The following is a 21,142-nucleotide window of genomic DNA, read 5'->3' as shown; positions in this document are numbered from 1 at the left end:
CGAAAGCTCTTGGAAACAGGAATGCAACTATGTAACCCAAGTTACTGTCGACGTTGAAACCTATAGCACAAATATCCGAGAAACATGCTAAAATTGAATTTCCATGCGGCCGGAAACGAGTATTGTCACACCTCCAAGGGTGACTCCCATTCCAGGCTCCGCCAATGTTTCAAGGACTCTGTCTATTCCCCTTGTTTCCACAAAATCCATTCACTTAAACATGAGTATAAACACAGAGCTGTAGTAAATATGTTGTGTAGGTGGATATGGTGAGGTTTATTTTGCTGTAAACAGTGCTCCTACCTGCCGAGATGTTCTCAGACTAGTTCTAATGTATACTATCATTGTTGTCAGTGACTTTAATAGAAAAAGCTTGTTACGTTTTTTTTTTCTAGAAAACAATTTTCTGATTTTTCAGTCGTCTGATATAAGGTAACTCATATATATTACTCTTCTTGCCTCAGTTACACGTAGAGTAATGCTACTTTTACATATTCTATGTTGAAAACACGTATTTTGGCCTAAGAGTGTAGTTCCTTGTTGTTTCTTTCGATCTGATAGTTTCGTGTGCCGGCAGGAAAAATGGTCACGCTACTCTTCAGGAAAAATAGCCAAGGTGTTTATCCCAATAAGAAACAGTAGATCCAGTGACTTTCATATACGATACATAATACTACACGTATCAGGTTTACCTGTATACCGTTTTATATACGAAATTATCATATGTCATTGTATCCTTTTGTGACGATTTTGAATTAATTTATCAGTAAATGACGTATGTAGCCAACCGGTTGCACGGAGTTTATGTAACTGGTTCAAATGGCTCTAAGCACATGAGACCTAATATCTGAGGTCATCAGTCCCCTAGACCTAGAACTACTTAAACCTAACATAAGGACATCACACACATCCATGCCCGAGGTAGGATTCGAACCTGCGACCGTAGCAGCAGCGCGGTTCCGGACTGAAGCGCCTAGAACAGCTCGGCCACAGCGGCCGGCGTTTATGTAACTTTTTGGGTGCATAAATCATTTATTGAAAGTCTCTTTTTACGGTTGTTGCTGTCAGACATGTTTAAAATTGTAATTAATTTATATTATTTAAAACCGTCTCTGCTCTGCAATATTCGACCTAATACAAATAACCGATTGCAAACCGTCTGCTGCAGCCACTTGATGTTGTTACACATACTAGGACAACAAGATGCTTAGAAAATGTATCCGGAACTCAGAACAAACAAGATGGAGGTGGCCTTGGCCGCATTATCCCCTTACGCAGGGAATGTAAGCCTTCAGAAAAATGCACATAGTTCCTATAAATTATTTTCTTTTTCACTTAAAATATTTGGTGTGATACGTTACAATATGTAGATTCGAAATGTGTAAGTGACAAACGTCTATCACTAATCGTGGTTTAGTAAAACTTCAGTCTCGCTTAGGCGTATCGGAGTATCGTCTCAGTTGTGTGACTGGAATCGTGATTTCCTCTCAGAGAGGTCACACTTCGTCGTGATAGACGGTAAACCATCGAGTACAACAGAAGTGATATCTGGCGTCCCGCAAGGTAGTGTCATAGGCCCTGTGCTGTTCCTCATTTACATAAATGATCTAGGTTGTAATCTGAGCAGTTCACTTAGATTGTTTGCTGATGACGCTGTAATATACCGTCTAGTAAAATCATCAGACGATCAATTCCAATTACAAAGTGATCTGGAGAGAATTTCTGTATGGTGCGAAAAGTGGCAATTGGCACTAAACAAAGATAAATGCGACGTCATCCACATAGGTACTAAAAGAAATCCGATAAACTTTGGGTATACGATAAATCGCAAAAATCTAAGAGCTGTCAATTCTACTAAATACCAGGAATTACAATTACAAGCTCCATAAATTGGACAGACCACATAGATAATATTGCGGGGAAAGCGAATCAAAGACTGCGCTTTGTTGGCAGAACACTTAGAAGATGCAATAAACCCACTAAAGAGACAGCCTACATTACCCATGACTGTCCTCTGCTGGAATATTGCTGCGCGGTGTGGGATCCTTACAAGGTAGGATTGACGGAGGACATCGAAAAAGTGTAAAGAAGGGCAGTTCGTTTCCTGTTATCGCGCAATAGGGGTGAGAGTATCACTGATATGATACGCGAGTTGCGGTGGCAGTTACTGAAAGAAAGGCGGTTTTCTTTGCGGCAAGATCTATTTACGAAATTTCAATCACCATCTTTCTCTTCCGGATACGAAAATATTTTGTTGACATCCACCTACGTAGGCAGAAATGATCATCATAATAAAATAAGAGAAAACAGAGCTCGAACGGAAAGATTTAGGTGTTCCTTTTTCCCACGCGCCATTCGAGAGTGGAATGGTAGAGAAGTAGTATGAAAAAGGTTCGATGAACCCTCTGCCAGGCACTTTAGTGTGAACTGCAGAGTAACCATGTAGATGTAGATGTAGATGTATGCGCACACTTTACCCCACATTCCCCTACACAGGTTAGTACTTTTCTGAATGAGTAAGCATTGCAGTTGTGGAATTCCCAGTTAAACAGGTCTTACGATCCGTCGGTGGTCTGAAATTAACCGAAATCAATAGTCAAAAATTAAGTATGTGGTGCGGGCGTGTGTTGTATAAAGCAGCTCTTAACAGTTTAAATATTTTTACTAACAACATTCTGATAAGCTAATGGTTAACACAGAGTTCCGTTTACATGATTGGTAGCTGACCCTTTATCTGTGTCGTGCAAAGTAGAGGCCAAGAGGATACACGTTTTATCTTGGCACCGAAGGCCCTATCTTTTCGTTGCATATAAGGACAGAACCTTGCCCCACATGGCGGAGTTTACACCGGTTTAGCCGACTCCGGCCGTTTGGCCTTTCAAATTTAGCATACTTCTCTGACAATTTTGTGAAAAATATCAACCAGAGTTGTGTCACCTTACTACGCACACTAGCACACCACATCCGGCTAACTCGCTTCCAAACCCGGTCATTATAAAAAATGGCTACAGAATCCTATAAAACTGTGTTTTTATTAGATCCTTGGGGATGCTTATTAGGAATTCGATGTCGGAATTATAAAATTCAAAATGACATCTCCAGTTTGGCAGATCAAAAATTTGGATTTAGTGGATTGGAATAAAACTTAGGGTATAAAGCATTGAGATCGCTGACAACGAATCAGGAGTTGAATTTGCCGCATTGAAGTACACTCCTGGAAATGGAAAAAAAAACACATTGACACCGGTGTGTCAGACCCACCATACTTGCTCCGGACACTGCGAGAGGGCTGTACAAGCAATGATCACACGCACGGCACAGCGGACACACCAGGACCCGCGGTGTTGGCCGTCGAATGGCGCTAGCTGCGCAGCATTTGTGCACCGCCGCCGTCAGTGTCAGCCAGTTTGCCGTGGCATACGGAGCTCCATCGCAGTCTTTAACACTGGTAGCATGCCGCGACAGCGTGGACGTGAACCGTATGTGCAGTTGACGGACTTTGAGCGAGGGCGTATAGTGGGCATGCAGGAGGCCGGGTGGACGTACCGCCGAATTGCTCAACACGTGGGGCGTAAGGTCTCCACAGTACATCGATGTTGTCGCCAGTGGTCGGCGGAAGGTGCACGTGCCCGTCGACCTGGGACCGGACCGCAGCGACGCACGGATGCACGCCAAGACCGTAGGATCCTACGCAGTGCCGTAGGGGACCGCACCGCCACTTCCCAGCAAATTTGGGACACTGTTGCTCCTGGGGTATCGGCGAGGACTATTCGCAACCGTCTCCATGAAGCTGGGCTACGGTCCCGCACACCGTTAGGCCGTCTTCCGCTCACGCCCCAACATCGTGCAGCCCGCCTCCAGTGGTGTCGCGACAGGCGTGAATGGAGGGACGAATGGAGACGTGTCGTCTTCAGCGATGAGAGTCGCTTCTGCCTTGGTGCCAATGATGGTCGTATGCGTGTTTGGCGCCGTGCAGGTGAGCGCCACAATCAGAACTGCATACGACCGAGGCACACTGGGCCAACACCCGGCATCATGGTGTGGGGAGCGATCTCCTACACTGGCCGTACTCCACTGGTGATCGTCGAGGGGACACTGAATAGTGCACGGTACATCCAAACCGTCATCGAACCCATCGTTCTACCATTCCTAGACCGGCAAGGGAACTTGCTGTTCCAACAGGACAATGCACGTCCGCATGTATCCCGTGCCACCCAACGTGCTCTAGAAGGTGTAAGTCAACTACCCTGGCCAGCAAGATCTCCGGATCTGTCCCCCATTGAGCATGTTTGGGACTGGATGAAGCGTCGTCTCACGCGGTCTGCACGCCCAGCACGAACGCTGGTCCAACTGAGGCGCCAGGTGGAAATGGCATGGCAAGCCGTTCCACAGGACTACATCCAGCATCTCTACGATCGTCTCCATGGGAGAATAGCAGCCTGCATTGCTGCGAAAGGTGGATATACACTGTACTAGTGCCGACATTGTGCATGCTCTGTTGCCTGTGTCTGTGTGCCTGTGGTTCTGTCAGTGTGATCATGTGATGTATCTGACCCCAGGAATGTATCAATAAAGTTTCCCCTTCCTGGGACAATGAATTCACGGTGTTCTTATTTCAATTTCCAGGAGTGTATTTTATTCGATACTTTACGTTTTTCAGTCGAAATCACAGTCACATTCGTCACTTGTGTCTTTATTGCTTCCAGAAGGGTCACTGTTGGATTGTCCACCGGGAGAGGTCCGAAAAGCAGGTGTCATATGTTTATCTTCTTCAATTATTATTTTCTCGACTCTCGGGCTGAGTGGATACGAAGATGCCAGAATGCGACATGCATCGTTTCATCAAGGGAATATTTGCGTGTAAAATCTCCTTGGTAAAGTTGGGTATCCTATTCCCTGCTTCCTGCGCATCTTCAGACGGACGATCAAACGGGAACGGAGCAACTTCGGTTTAGGCATATCTGGCGTCAAAACTATGTGGACTGATGTTGCCAAGGGGCATTACTGCAGAATGTTGTGGGTCCGGCGATGCTGACACTCGACTTTCGAGAAATATAGACTATTTTCAGAATCCTTAATAGACATATTTTAGTTTTAGGTTTCTCTGTACAAAATTTGAATAATTCTGCAGCATTTTGCGAAAGAAACAATATTACTCAGAGAAATTTTAATCTTGGAAAAAATTATTGGCCAATTTCCGAGTAAGTATGATTACTACAATTACGAATGTCCCTCCAAGATTCTACAGGAAACCCTATAACATTTTTTTGTGCAGTCACTAATTTACGAGATAATTGTAATAATGAGGGACCCATTTTTACCATGTGGCACTGCTGCAGGGTCGAAGAACGACCGTCCACTAAAAACGTGCAAAAATGCGCACGCAAATGCATTTGAACTCGTTAAAAACACTATTAAGGTAGCAGGACACCCATTTACAAAAGTAGAGCCACGCAGAGTAAATTTTGTAGCCAACAATTTATATCGGTAGTAGTTTAATGTTGATATACGTCACTGCATGTTATAAACACACATTCTGGAGTACTATGCATCCTATTTTGACAACTAGGGGGGGATCATAGTCATGTATTAAACAGGCCACGCTAACAGTACCTGAAAAATGAGTCGCTGTCCGATTCACTGTTCACTGTCCAGTGTCACGGCAAGTGTTATATCGACTGGAATGACACCGCAGCTTTGGCCAAGTACGCACTAGTACTATCTACACAAAACTTCGCGGGACTAAAGTCGGAAGGTGCATATTTTTTTTCCTAATCTGTCCATGTTTTGAAGCCGGTTGGCCCATTGCGAAGCAGATTAACGAGTAGGACCAGCTTGGAGGCGGTTTTTAGGCTGTTTTCCACATCCGACTAAGTGAACATCGGTCTGGTACTCACGTCCCACCTCATTTACACAATTCCCAAACGTATCGAAAACGATCTCACAGTTTCACGTGGAATACCACTAGACGTAGACAGATGAGGGTGGCAGGGGGGGGGGGGGGTTGGTGACATGAACGGCATCCGACCAGCCTCTGCCCCTAAAATTCTCAAATGCAGTTCAAAATGCCGGCCACGTGAAGATAAGGAAAAGGCCAGGAAGTCGCTTCCGAATGCCACAACCAAGATTCACCTTCCATTGTTGGTGGCGGAAAGGAGTCGACCCCGTGGCAGATGATTATAATTGTGCTGAGGTCAAAAGTGGGCATGTCACTGAACAGTAGTTTTGAAATATATTGAAAAAAACTGAATAAACACTAACAGTATTATTCTTAAACCTTATAGTTACACCCACAGGCTCATCAGGAAGAATACAATCGTAAACCAATGTATTTAATCATTCAGCAAAGGCAAATAACAGAAAATATTAATAGAAAATGACTGACAGCTTTCATTTTTGATTTAAAGAACATTCATTTTATTATAAACATCATGTAACTAAAAAAGGAGTACATTTCCAAGCAAAATATTCTTTTTAACCATGTCAAAATATTCATAAACATTCCTATTATTTCTATAAACATTCATACTTAAACAATTCATATCAAAATAGACAATATAATGGAAGTAAATAACCTTTTTAGTGCCTTAGCTTGTAGCATGTGAGTGTTAAGTTCACATTTCTTTATTTAATAAACAACCCTGTCTATTTTGAAGCATACTCGTATGTTCATAAACTTGCCACTCTCAGTCACTGTCCCGAACTTCTCTGCCATATTCATTCTCTTCCTCTCCACCAGTCACTGTATTAATGGCACACATCTTTAGAATATTATCAAAATACTCACGAAACTGCAAAGTGATAACATCAATCATGCGTGAAGCTTTCTGTAGTGTCTCAGGTTTCAGAGGAATGACGTCAATGTATCTCTAACAGGCAAATTCCCTCCATTCAATGTTACAGATTTCTTAAAAAACGAATCTAGATGTTTGTGATAGTCAATAAATGCGTATTGTGTGTACACTTCAACATGCATGTGTTTCCTTAATTTCTGTAGCACTGTAGACCATTGGGGGGGTATATATACTGTCCTGTTTCCTTTTTCATAATTCCAAACTTGTCAAATCCCTATCACAAACATCGTGGAAATGTCCACGTGTTGGAAACACGTGGGAAACGTTGGAGAATCTTCCACTATGAACTAAGTGTGCCAAAATTGAACCATTGTGTGATTACTGTTCTGTCCTGTACAGGAATCTGAAAATGTATACAAAGTTTTCACACCAGAGGCCACATGTTTTCGTTATGAAGTCCATAAGGAGAGAAACCACTGCATTAGGACTCTTCTTTGAGGTTACTTCCTAGTTCATGAAAGCTTCGTCATCAGAAAATCTATGAATGCTTAATTCATGTAAATAGTCCCGAACTTGTATCACGGTTTTATCACCGAAGCCATTTTGTAATCTTGCAGCTGTTTACTGCATCCCGCCACAGAGCTTTCGTGCAATATAGCGACTTGTCTCTGTGTCAAGTCCTCTTTCTGTACGAAACAAAACTTCAACATTGGTTGAGACAGGGAAAAAAAAATCACTGAACAAGTCCCATTATAGAATCAACAGATGTGGAATCTTGTGAAAACAACAACTAGAGTAATAGCTTATGTAACCCTAAAATGATGAAAAGTCCTGTTTTTGATCTCAATGCCTCAATTGCATCTGTTGCCCTCAGACGTTGCCGCGATAGGTACATAACACAGGGTTATTCAAAATGATCTTGCCACTTTCAAATGATTGTCAGAAACGTTTGTATTGAGGTTAGGTACTATATGGGTAAATGTATGGAAACAGCAACTCATGTTCAGAAACGTTCAGTGTTTGAATCTTCAGTCTCAAGGCAAACTTCCAGTCGGTCAAGACACGCGCCGAAGTGTCCACATTTCTCTTCAAAAAAGTATTGCGTGACTCTGGCTCAACGTCATCAAAAACTTTTACGTGTCATTTTGGTTCGACGCGACTACCATCTGTAACATGACAAACACTCCACCAGTAATCTGTTTCTTCCCACATTCGTTGCTGCAAATCTGGCATAACTTATGCAATGGCAGCGTACAATCGATTTTTCAGGCCTGGTAAACATACACACTGTCTTTAATGAAACACCAAAGAAAGAAATCTAGTGCTGTCAAGTCCGGCGAGCGAGGTGACCATGCGACTGGCACTTCACTCCCAATACACCGACATCAGAAGCGATTATCAAGTAAACCTCTAGCGTCCGCGAGGAAATGAGGTAGTGCACCGTCTTTCTTCTAGCACACCATCCCGGCGCGGCCTTCTTCATCGATATGTGAAATTAAAAAGTTTTCCAGCATATCCAGACACGCTATACATACAGTTTTCTTCATGAAGAAGAAAGAATCGTACACTATAAATTTGCTAAGGGCACAAAACACATTAACTTTGGGACTGTCACGAACGTGTTTCAGGCTTGCATGTGGATTTTCGCTGCCACATATTTCGCAGTTCGCCGTGCCACTGTTATGAAATGTTGACTCTTAGCTGGAGATTAAGCTTTTGACAATGTTGACTGGAATACTCTCTTCCAAATTCTGAAGGTAGCAGGGGTAAAATACAGGGAGTGAATGGCTATTTACAATGTGTACAGAAACCAGATGGCAGTTATAAGAGTCGAGGGACATGAAAGGGAAACGGTGGTGAGGAAGGGAGTGAGACAGGGTTGTAGCCTCTCCCCGATGTTATTCAATCTGTATACTGAGAAAGCAGTGAAAGAAACAAAAGAAAAATTTGGAGTAGGTATTAAAATCCATGGAGAAGAAATAAAAACTTTGATGTTCGCCGATGACATTGTAATTCTGTCAGAGACAGCAAAGGACTTGGAAGAGCAGTTGAACGGAATGGAAAGTGTCTTGAAAGGAGGATAGGAGATGAACATCAACAAAAGCAAAACAAGGATAATGGAATGTGGTCGAATTAAGTTGGGTGCTGCTGAGGGAATTAGATTAGGAAATGCGAGACACTTAAGGTAGTAAAGGAGTTTTGCTATTTGGGGAGCAAAATAACTGATAATGGTCGAAGTAGAGAAGATATAAAATGTAGACTGTCAATGGCAAGGAAAGAGTTTCTGAGAAGAAAAATTTGTTCACATCGAGTATAGACTAAAGTGTCAGAAAGTCGTTTCTGAAAGTATTTGTATGGAGTGTAGACATGTATGGAAGTGAAATATGGACGATAAATTGTTTAGACAAGGAGAGAATAGAAGCTTTCGAAATGTGGTGCTACAGAAGAATGCTGAAGATTAGATGGGTAGATCACATAACTAATGAGGAGGTATTGAATAGGATTGGGGAGAAGATAAGTTTGGGGCACAACTTGACTAGAAGAAGGGATCGGTTGGTAGGACATATTCTGAGGCACCAAGGGATCACCAATTTACTATTGGAGGGCAGCGTGGAGGGTAAAAATCGTAGAGGGAGACCAAGAGATGAATACACTAAACAGATTCAGAACGATGTAGGTTGCAGTAGGTACTGGGAGATGAAGAATCTTGCACAGGATAGGGTAGCATGGAGAGCTGCATCAAACCAGTCTCAGGACTGAAGACCACAACAACAACAACAGTTGGAGATTATTGTGTTCAGGAATGTGTCGCCATCCTGTATCCGACGCAACATTTCCGCAAAGAATTCCCCACGAGCGGCCTAATCTGCATCACTAATGTGCTTTGCCATTGTGGTTACGTATGATTTCAACTGCAGACTTTTACATTGTACTCGGCAAATAGACTTTTGTGGAGTGCCAGTCTCGCGAGACGCACGTCGCGTTGATTTTTGTGGACTGAGAGAAAAGTTCTCCCTAACCTGTTCAACAAAATCATCAACATGTGGGCGACCTGGTGATTTATCATGTCGCGGTCAATAATCCGTCTCAATAAAGTTCTTGCGCCAAGAGTCAATTGCAGGCCTTCTTGGAGGTTCTTTAGCATATTCAGCGTGAAACTGATGCCGAACAATTGTTTCAGAGTTCGTTTTATGAAACCAAAACAAACAGCTAACACGCCCAGCATCAGTGAAAGTAGTAGTCTGGCGCTCCTGGTGGCGTAATGGTGTACTTATGCGCTACGTGAATCAAACTTGAGGGTGTTAGCTGCAAAATGACACATCTACCGCTTCTGTAAATTATCCCAATAAATTCCTATGTCATTACAAAGTTGTGAAGCCCTTTTTGACTCGCCCTGTATGCCTTCTTGGCACAGATAGAAATCTCACCATCCGAACAGGTCTCGGAAGGTCCAACGGTACCGACCGACCTCCGTGTCATCCTCAGTCGATGAGTGCCACTGGGTGCGGATGAGAAAGAGCATGTGGTCAGCACACCGCTATCCCCGGCAGTTTTCAGATTTCATGACCGCTGTTTCTCACTTAAGTAGCTCCCCAGTTGTCATCACAAGGGCTGAGCGCACCCCGCTTACCAACAACGCTAGGCAGACCTGGAAGGTCACCCATCCAAGTGCTAGCCAAGCCCGATTGTGCTTAATTTAGGAAATCCGACGAGAACCGGTATCACGACGGCCGCAAGGCCGTTGGCTGGTGGAGAAAAAAATGGTTCAAATGGATTTGAGCACTATGGGACTTAACTTCTGAGGTCATCAGTCCCCTAGAACTTAGAACTACTTAAACCTAACTAACCTAAGGACATCACACAATCCATGCCCGAGGCAGGATTCGAACCTGCGACCGTAGCGGTCGCGCGGTTCCGGGCTGTAGCGCCTAGAACCGCTCGGCCACCCTGGCCGGCGCTGGTGGAGACCTAGGGCATTTTAAATAAGGTGGTAGAAAACCACAGACCAGCTTCTTGTAATATAAACCAACGGTTCTACGTTGACTTTGCCTGTTCCTAGTCTGTGAATTAGTAACTAAATCTAGTTTTTGTAAGAGGGAATCGATAAATTCCCTAGTTAGCAGAAAGCTCTATGTCGTTGACCAAGTGTCGAAATCAAGATTGGAAACGACCGTGAAGCCACTGACCCTTGTGGTACGCCGATAGAGAGTGACATGGGCCCTGTGTCAGTCCGTTATAGAGTGACATACGTGTCGAGTGATGGTATCAACAGTGAATGCAACCGTCAGTGCTATCGGCACTCGTGGATGAATGCCGATATCAGTCCTTCCCTTGACCCTCTCTCTTTCATGTTGTACATATATGTCCATGAAAACCTCTACATTTTGTGGACTGGATGAAAGGAACTTAAAGGTAGTTGTGCGCTGTGCTGGTGGCTAATACATCCCACATGAGGATCTCCAGACAAAAAAAAGTATGATGAAGCAGATACAATATTCCAAATCAAAAATATTTGTACTTTTTAATGTCCCAAACGTGTATCTAAGCATTTATGCCATCCTTAAATCATTATCTTTGTTTAAGGCAGTAAAACGTTATATCAGACATCATTTGTAGCTCAACACACAGATTCATTTCGTACCCTGAATAAAAAATCTTATGTGTTGTAGCAAAATGGGAAGGTTTCAGACATTTATATATCTTACTGACGTTTTTGGTGAGTAACAAACACAAATAAAACGATATTTCATGCTTGGGAAAGAATGATCACGTGAAAAATTTCTGAAATTTTGTCACAGTTACTGCATTTATAAATATCCGGTTACAGTTTCATTATGATCGTAGTCGTTAATGATATGGTGTATAGCTAAGAAATGCTGTAAGACAGCAATTTGTTTGCACGCCTATACCAAAGACGATGATGGTATGAAGGTGATAAATGTGTGTGTTGCCGGTTTCTGAGTGAATCGCAGCGATCTTTCTGAAACCTGGTCTAAGCGTTTGTCTGTGTCGCAAGCAGTCTGCTTTCATAATGCTTGAAAATGCCCACGTGTCGAAATTGCAATCGCATTAAATAGTGGAGCCAAAAATAATAGCCAAGAGCGGAATGATTTCATTTAAAAATTCTGCGATGTGCTTTCAACACCATGTCGCCAGTGCCGTATTGATGGCAATGGTCGTACACGCAGTTCAGTCATCCAAGCCCAATAGAGGCAAAACGTAGAGCACAATGTCTTACAGGAAGATATGTCTTTTGTCTGTAACAGCTTTTGCAAACTGGAGAATACTGATGTCTGAGGACAATTTGTGTGATGAAATGAAATGATCGTATGGCACTGATAGCCGGGTGTCCCCGTTTGGGGAGTTCGATCGCCGAGTTGCAGGTCTTTTCTGTTGACGCCATATTGGACCGCTTGCTTGTCGAAGGTGCTGACATGATGATGAGGACAATATAACACCCAATCCCTGAGTGGAGAATATCTCCGACCAGGCCGGGAAACGAACCGAGGCCCGCTGTATGGCAGTCAGACACGCTGAGCGTCACCTAAAAGGACGGCCAACTAGGATGATAACAGCCTTGAATAAAAGAAACAAATTCTACACTTACTGGGTCACTGTTTTTTATTCACGACAATGTCGCAGCTTGTGAGAGAATATTCATTCTTGCCAAATTTTGTAATAAACTGACGCAAAGTCAGTCTTGGTGCACTGTCCTTAGTGAGACACGTGGGAGCCCACTTGCCAAACCCCATGGATCAACAAAGAATACCTGTATCTCTATCCATATCATCTCGTTAAACATCCTGACTACACTTATTACCCGCCCGGGTTCCCGGGTTCGATTCCCGGCGGGGTCAGTGATTTTCTCTGCCTCGTGATGACTGGGTGTTGTGTGATGTCCTTAGGTTAGTTAGGTTTAAGTAGTTCTAAGGTCTAGGGGACTGATGACCATAGCTGTTAAGTCCCATAGTGCTCAGAACCATACACTTATTACCGTACCAGAACGCTTCCAAACAGTATCCCTTTCGGTTATCTGAACCGGAGGTACCTCAGCTCTTTTAAACATAGCGATGTCTTATCACGCAATACTCTTAAAGTAACTGCCACAAAAGTTCTGTAGGCTGGGCTGCACAACTGCGCATTCTTACTCTTGAAGCAACTAAAATGCCTTCCATTCAGCATTCTCCGCCGGAATTCTGCAACACATTGGAAAACCACATTCAGCAGTTGCCCAGCGCGCAATTGTGTTGCTTGGAGGTTTAGCTTTACAGTTTCCTTCATCACACTGCAATTACCATTTCATTCGAGCCAAACTAAAGGTGTTCATTCTGTAATCTTTCAATGCTCACAATTCACTTGTCCTTGCTATGAAGTATAGACGACAAGACCTTTAGCATCAAAACCCATTGTTATACCTCAACCAGCACCTCTGCACTCTGCTCAACCATATATATAAAATAAATAATGTGAAGTATTCATGTGTCACGGACCCAACGGGATAGCCCCGTATGTTAGAACGCTACTTTCCGAGATTCAGTGCCTGGCAGATTAACTTCGGGGGTTGGTCGGCTGGCCAGCGTAAACGTGGTTTTAAAGCGGTTTCCCACATCCGACTAGGTGAACACCAGGTTGTTACCGACGTTCTGCCCCAATTACACGATTCCAAAAATTTCGAAAACGTACCCACATATGGATAGGACAATACTAGATGCAGACAGATGGGGCACACAAATCCCGTGCCTGAGCACCTAGACCTTGAGGAGCTATGAGCACGTGTTCATCTTCGCAAACCTTGCAACACGTCTCCGCTACTGTGGTATGCATTCTAAAGCCCCAGCTTACTGAATGTTTTTTCTTGTTTTGGCCGTAACCTCTGAGGGTTGCTTACCCTACAATCTTAGCAACAGCAGTATCTACACATGTATGCTACTGCCAGAAGTACAAGAGCCATTTCGCTTATATATTCCGACTCCTCCGTTTTTCGGACCAGTGCCCCCTACCGCAAGTAGATTCATTTACCCTTCTATATTATTCCTGACGGTTTGTTACATCATCATGGATTCACACTGTACGTACATACACACTATTTACAGGCGCAGGCGCCTATAATTTCGACGCTCTGTAGCGTCGCTGGACGATGATTCCGGACGTGGGTTCCTGTCCCCATTTTGTTCCTTAAGACACCTTCTACATCCCCTCGAAACTGTCGGTGTAATTTTTAACACCCTGTATAATAAAACTTCCTGGCAGATTAAAACTGTGTGCCGGACCGAGACTCGAACTCAGGACCGTTGCCTTTCGCGGGCAAGTGCTCTACCATCTGAACTACCCAAGAACTACTCACGCCCCGTCCTCACAGCTTTACTTCTGCCAGTACCTCGTCTCCTACCTTCCAAACTTAACAAAGCTCTCCTGCGAACCTTGCATAACTAGCACACCTGAAAGAAAGGATATTGCGGAGACATGGCTTAGCCACAGCCTGGGGGATGTATCCAAAATGAGATTTTCACTCTGCAGCGGAGTGTGCGCTGATATGAAACCTCATGGCAGGTTAAAACTGTGTGCCGGACCGAGACTCGAACTCGGGACCTTTGCCATTCGCGGGCAAGTACCCTAACATCTGAGCTACCCAAGCACGACTCACGCCCCGTCCTCACAGCTTTACTTCTGACAGTACCTCGTCTCCTACCTTCCAAACTTTATAGAAGCTCTCCTGCGAACCTTGCAGAACTAGCACTCCTGAAAGAAAGGATATTGCGGAGACATGGCTTAGCCACTCTGTATAATATATACAATATACAGGGTGTTTCAGAACGGCTGTTGTCCGTTGAGCTTATGGATTGCACATCGCTATCCCCGCCATTTTTACGGCCATCTCAAACCAGGACCGGTATTTCCCCTTAAAGCATCCACTAAATTGTCTTCATGAGGTTGCGTACACTTCATTTCAACAAACGGAACGCAACCTATGAAGTCGTGTTAGCAACAGAAACGCGATTGCATTTGTAGACCTATCGAGCTTGCGTTACGCACGAGTAAATGGACAACCTGTTTGTGAAGCCATCACTCACGAAGCTATGAACGTCATAATATGTTATGTACATGTTGCAGTGTTATCGTAATGCAAGAGTAATAAACGGAATCCGCTATGTGCAATACTCTACCAAGTGCGTCTTCATAATATTGTGGTTATTCGTCGTTGTACAACTCCCTCGACACGGTGAATCTATAATTCTTATACGTAACCTTGTACGTCTCTATATCAGCTAGTAAAGTATCTCCACATCCGTTCCGGTAGAATCGTCGTCCAGTTGTCCGGTCCGAAGGCTACAGTTATCAGCGAACATTCATGGTCACACCTGAAACCGTGTCGACACTGTTTCGTACCTTGCGCGACCAATCTTAGGAACCAGTTTGTGTTCACTATCAGCTTTCAACTCTTTCTGACCAATGGACACTTCACGTGTTTCGACTAATGGTGACGGACAAGGAGGAGAGGGCGTGTGGGGGTGGAGAGGAAATCCCGCTCTATCGCTGTAAGTTATAAGCGATGTTGCGCATCATTAGTGCATAAATGAAGCTTTGCAACTCAACATGAACACTCAACGTAGTTCATTTCAATTTCAGGTGTGTCGAGTAAATGTACATGAAGTATTTCGAACATGGTTTTATGAAGTCTAATGGCCTAACTTAATTCAGAACATGAATGGAATGGTAGGGAACATCGATATCGTTCCAGAAGCTTATAAAGTCTTTATCGATATCACCGATGCATCCTATGAGGATGCAAACCCAAATGGTGCAAAATTTTGACATCAGTGCTATGGAACAGCTAGAGGAACATACTTTGCTTTATGAAGAAATTCTTTCAGCGAAGAGCGAAAGAGGATGGCTAACAATTCATCCAGCCTATACACAACATGAAGAGGGAATATTGAATCTAGCTGATGATTTCTGTAGGAGATGTATGGAAGTCTGGAGACTGCTGACGGACTGGACAATGACCCTACCAAATTGTCTGTCTACATTGGCGAATCATCTAAGCCGTCAATTACTGGTGAGTGGTTAAATAAAACGCTAGAAACGTTCATCAAACCTTGTAAGAGATACTGATGAAGAAACCTCTGAACTATCGCAAATATTTTTACTGGTCTGCAGGAAAACGTCATTAGAGTGTGTAGTTATGGGAGGCATCAGACCTGGATAAAATTCTTGTGGAATATAAGGGACATTTTAGAAATGTCCCTAAAAGGCAGTTACTGCAATTTTTTATCTCTATAGAAGACCATTAAATGGTGGAAGTCTGCATAAAGACTGTTGGAATTGCTGTGAGATTAGAAACAAGGGCGTTAATCCAAAGAACATCCGACGATCTCGCTCTTACATCATACACAGAATATACGAGGCCTGTTCAGAAATTAAGCTCCGATTGATTGCCAAATTGAAACCACAGTGAACATCAGAAATGTTTTACTTGTAACAATTAGCTACACCTTTCAGCTACTTCTCTACGTAGTCGCCGTTCTGACTTAGACTTTTGTCATAGCGTTGTACCAACTTTTCAATAGCCTCATCATAGAAGGCAGCCGCCAGTGCTTTCCGCCAATTCTCCACGCTGGCCTACACCTCGTTGTCTGTGTCAAAATGTTGTCTTCAAAGACAGCAGTTCATGTGACCAGAGATGAAACTCAGGGGGTGACAATTGCGGACTGTATTGTGGGTAATCTAAAATTTCCATTTGAAAACGATGCAGGAGCATCTTCATTGCCCCTGCAGAATGCGGCTGAGAATTGTCTTGAAGAAGAAACAGCACGACAGTTATGTAATGTTAGCTGCATAGCTTCAGGCGAAATTTCTCACCAGGCCCTCGTACTTGGCGGCAGACACTATTTTCTAGACATCTTTACGCACTCACTGCGAGCTCAGAAATGAGAAGAGCGACGTGATGCTAACTGGGGTTATACTAGAGACACTACCCAACACATCTGTGCAAAGCTTTATCGGATTTTCATAGTCGTTTCCATTTCGCGACCGATCGGAGCTTACTTTCTGAACGCCCCTCGTATTTGAAATAATGCTCTTTAACCCTGTAACACACTTCATTGAGTCACTTCTAATCCATCTTCAGACCAGAAAGATACTAGCCAAGAATCTATTAATAGAAAATCTCCCCCAACTTGCAGAAGCTGGTTTCTAGTCATCAAACATCACCGGAGGGGTCTATGATACTGTATAGCACCAATTTATTATGTGCGAAGTTGGTCGTTATTTTTGACAAGCGGTTTCGACAGATATAACTATAGTATTCTGGTCTGTAATATAATGCATATGCATGGCATGTATCTCTTTTCATGATTTGCGACGTAATATTTGACAAATTATTTTTACGACATTACAAACAAGGGAAACGGAAACTGAGCATTTACATGCCTTCAAATATGTTTTGTTACAGTGTGATTTGGAACCTCATGCCATGTTGTCATTATGGTGGATAAGGTATAGCACGTTATACAAAGATTTGCCGGAAATTAAACATTTACAATTAAAAAGCGCCTTGGCATATGGCCATGTACCTCTACGTAGCGCTCACAGATGATTGTAAATTCTTAAAAATCACAATATACAGTAAAATGGACATTTGCACATTTGTTTACGTTTGCAAGACACTTTCCATACATCGAGTCTTTAAAACACTGTACACGCTTTATGTTTGCCACACTGTCATCGGTTTGCACCATATACTTCGTCTAAGGTTTAACCTCAATGTATGGAACATGTCACGCAAACACATGTGCAAATGCGCATTTTACTGTATACTATCATTTTTAAGAATTAACTATCATCTGTGAGCGCCACGTATATGGACATGATCATGTGCACAATGTGCTTTGTAATTGTTAAGTGTTTTATTTCTGATAAGCCTTTGTACAATGTGCTATATTTTATCCACGATAAAGACAGCATGGCACGAGGTTCTGACTCACAATCATATCGTTTTGTAAAAAAATAAAAAAGGTTTCTGAAGGACGTAAAAGCAGAATTTCCATTTCCACTCTTTGTAACGCCGAACAAAAATGTTTTTGAGAACGAAGTCTTTAGCACTCCATACAAATACTTTCAGAAAAGAGTCCCTAACACTTAAATGTAGCCGTGCATTGAAGTGAAACATAGACGACAAACAGTTAGACAGAAAGAGAATAGAAGCTTTTGAAATGTAGTGCTATAGAACAATGGTGAAGATTAAGTGAGTAGATAACGTAACTAATGAGAAGATACTGAACAGATCTGGGGAGAAAAGAAATTTGTAACACAAGCTGACTAGAAGTAGGGATAAGTAGGAATCGGTTGATAGGACACATTCTGAGACACCAAGGGATTACCAGTTTAGTACTGGAGATAAGTGGGGGGGTTAAAATTGTAGAGGCAGACTAACAACTGAATACAGTAAGCAGATGCAGAAGGATGTAAGTTGCATTAGTTATTCGGAGATGAAGAGGCTTGCACAGGATATGGAAGCATGGAGAACTGCATCAAACCAGTCTTCGGACTGAAGAAAACGAGCAACAACAGCATGCATTATGTTACAGACGAGAAGATCACAGATTTGTAGAAACCGTTTGTCAAAAATAAAGGCGAATTTTTGTGATCTTGTCTTTTGCAAGTTTTTTACCCATTGAAACATAGATCCCTCCTTCTAATTTCTCAGCATGAGAAAATTCAATCATATTATGTATGAACATCGCAGCCTAAGAAAATATTTCAATCTGTTGCCACCATTTTAAGGGACCTTTGTACCCTTGTAGTAAGGGGAGAGGACTGACGAACAGCCTACCACAGAACAGTGTCACTATCTCTTCCTTTCGTTAATTTCTATGCCAACTATCAGCCACTTCTCCACAGTTCCTGTGCGTCAGTGATCTGTCGCTTTCAGATCGGAGCGAGAGTTTCAACAAAGTGATTCCAGGTTTATGGGCTTCTCATGTATGAGGCATCCTGAAGAACGCTGTCTGCAATGGCAGCCGAAACGTCGGTAGCTTTACCACACGCAGCGGCAAACCAAGGACTCCGGCCGCGAAAGCCTGCGGCTTCAGCTCAGCATAGTAAACCTGATTATTGAAAGCTTCACCATTCAAATTAAATCCACTGAAGAAAGGGAAATTAGTGACGGATCACGAACGCTGGGAGTGAAGTCGGTGGGAAACGACCCGAAGGAAAGCGAGTCACCGAAATATTTGGGTGCAGACTTGGACATCTTATAAAAGGCAGTCAAACGAAAACGAGACAGATGAAAAAAGTACGCAAACTGTTCATTATTTCAAAAGTAATCCCCATAACTGTTAATACACCTACCCCATTGTGGGACAAGACGTCCAATTGCATCATGGGAAAATGACCCCTTTCTCCGAAGCAAATTGATGCCACGAATGTCTTTCTCCAGGGCTCCAAAATATGTAAATTGCTTGGGGAGAGATCAGGACTGTAATGGAGACTGTTCCAGGGCTTCCCAGAGAAACATATGCACTGTAGACAAAACAGCCTTGTTAACTTGAGGGCGGGCATTACCCGGCAAAAGAATGAAGCCGTCCGTCAATATTCCTGGGCGTTAGGACTTGATGGTGGGCTTCAGTGTTTGCAAAGCGTCTACACACTACTGCGTTTCAATTATGGCTCTGTATTCCAGGCACTCAATGTGCAGTGGGCTCTTGCAGTCAAAGAGAAAGGTCATCATGACTTTCCCAGAGCTGCTGCAACTGCTGTTTCGACAAAGCTGCTGAAGTTTCGCTGGGAAGCCCTCACACATCCTCATCCAGTCCTGATCTCTCTCCGTGCGATTCCCATATTTTTGCTTGGGACGAAGAGACGCCTGCCTGGGTACTCTGCTGGCCATTAAAATTGCTATACCACGAAGATGACGTGCTACAGACGCGAAATTTAACTGACAGGAAGAAGATGCTGTGATATGCAATTGACTAGCTTTTCAGAGCATTCACACAAGGTTGGCGCCGGTGGCGACACCTACAACGTGCTGACATGAGCAAAGTTTCCAACCGATTTCTCATACACAAACAGCAGTTGCCCGGAGTTGCCTGGTGAAACGTTCTTGTGATGTCTCGTGTAAGGAGGAGAAATACGTAGCATCACGTTTCCGACTTTAATAAAGGTCGGATTGTAGCCTATCGCGATTGCGGTTTATCGTATCGCGACATTGCTGCTCGCGTTGGTCGAGATCCAATGACTGTTAGCAACATACGGAATCGGTGGGTTCAGGAGAGTAATACAAAACGACGTGCTGGATCCCAAAGGCCTCGTATCACTAGCAGTCGCGATGGCAGGCATCTTATCCGCATGGCTGTAACGGATCGGGCAGCCACGTCTCGATCCCTGAGTCAACAGATGTGGACGTTTGCAAGACAACAACCATCTGCACCAACAGTTCGACGCCGTTTGCAGCAGCATGGACTATCAGCTCGGAGACCATGGTTGCGGTTACCCTTGACGCTCCATCACAGACAAGAGCGCCTGCGATGGTGTACTCAGCGACGAACCTGGGTGCACGAATGGCAAAACGTCATGTTTTCGGATGAATCCAGGTTCTGTGTACAGCATCACGATGGTCGCATCCGTGTCTGGCGAAATCGCGGCGAACGCACATTGGAAGCGTGTATTCGTCATCGCCGTACTGGCGTATCACCCGGCGTGATAGTATGGGGTGACATTGGTTACACGTCTCGGTCACCTCTTGTTCGCATTGACGGCGCTTTGAACAGTGGGCGCTACATTTCATATGTGTTACGACCCGTGGCTCTAACCTTCATTCTATCCCTGCGAAACCCTACATTTCAGCAGGATAATGCAAGACCGCATGTTGCAGGACCGGTACGGGCCTTTCTGGATACAGAAAATGTTCGACTGCTGCCGTGGCCAGCACATTCTCCAGATCTCTCACCAATTGAAAACGTCAGGTCAATAGAGGCCGAGCAACTGGCTCGTCACAATACGCCAGTCACTACTCTTGATGAACTGTGGTATCGTGTTGATGCTGCATGAGCAGCTGTACCTGCACACGCCATCCAAGCTCTGTTTGACTCATTGCCCAGGCATATCAAGGCCGTTATTACGGCCAGAGGTGGTTGTTCTGGGTACTGCTTTCTCTGGATCTATGCACCCAAATTGCGTGAAAATGTAATCACATGTCAGTTCTAGTATAATATATTTGTCCAATGAATACCCGTTTATCATCTGTATTTCTTCTTGCTGTAGCAATTTTAATGGCCAGCAGTGTATAATCATGGTTTCATACAATATACAAAAAATAATCGAATCACTGCCTACTGTAAACATTTCAG

General features: G+C 43.6%; 1 protein-coding gene across 1 annotated transcript in view; it reads left to right on the top strand.

Moving 5' to 3' along the window:
• LOC126234715 (solute carrier family 22 member 7-like) overlaps positions 1-21,142 on the top strand; it is a 214,088-nt gene that overhangs the window by 5,882 nt on the left and 187,064 nt on the right. The window lies entirely within an intron of this gene.

Source organism: Schistocerca nitens, chromosome 2 (genome assembly GCF_023898315.1).
Source record: "Schistocerca nitens isolate TAMUIC-IGC-003100 chromosome 2, iqSchNite1.1, whole genome shotgun sequence".
Lineage (NCBI taxonomy): Eukaryota > Metazoa > Arthropoda > Insecta > Orthoptera > Acrididae > Schistocerca > Schistocerca nitens.
This window is presented reverse-complemented; position numbering and strand designations above follow the sequence as displayed.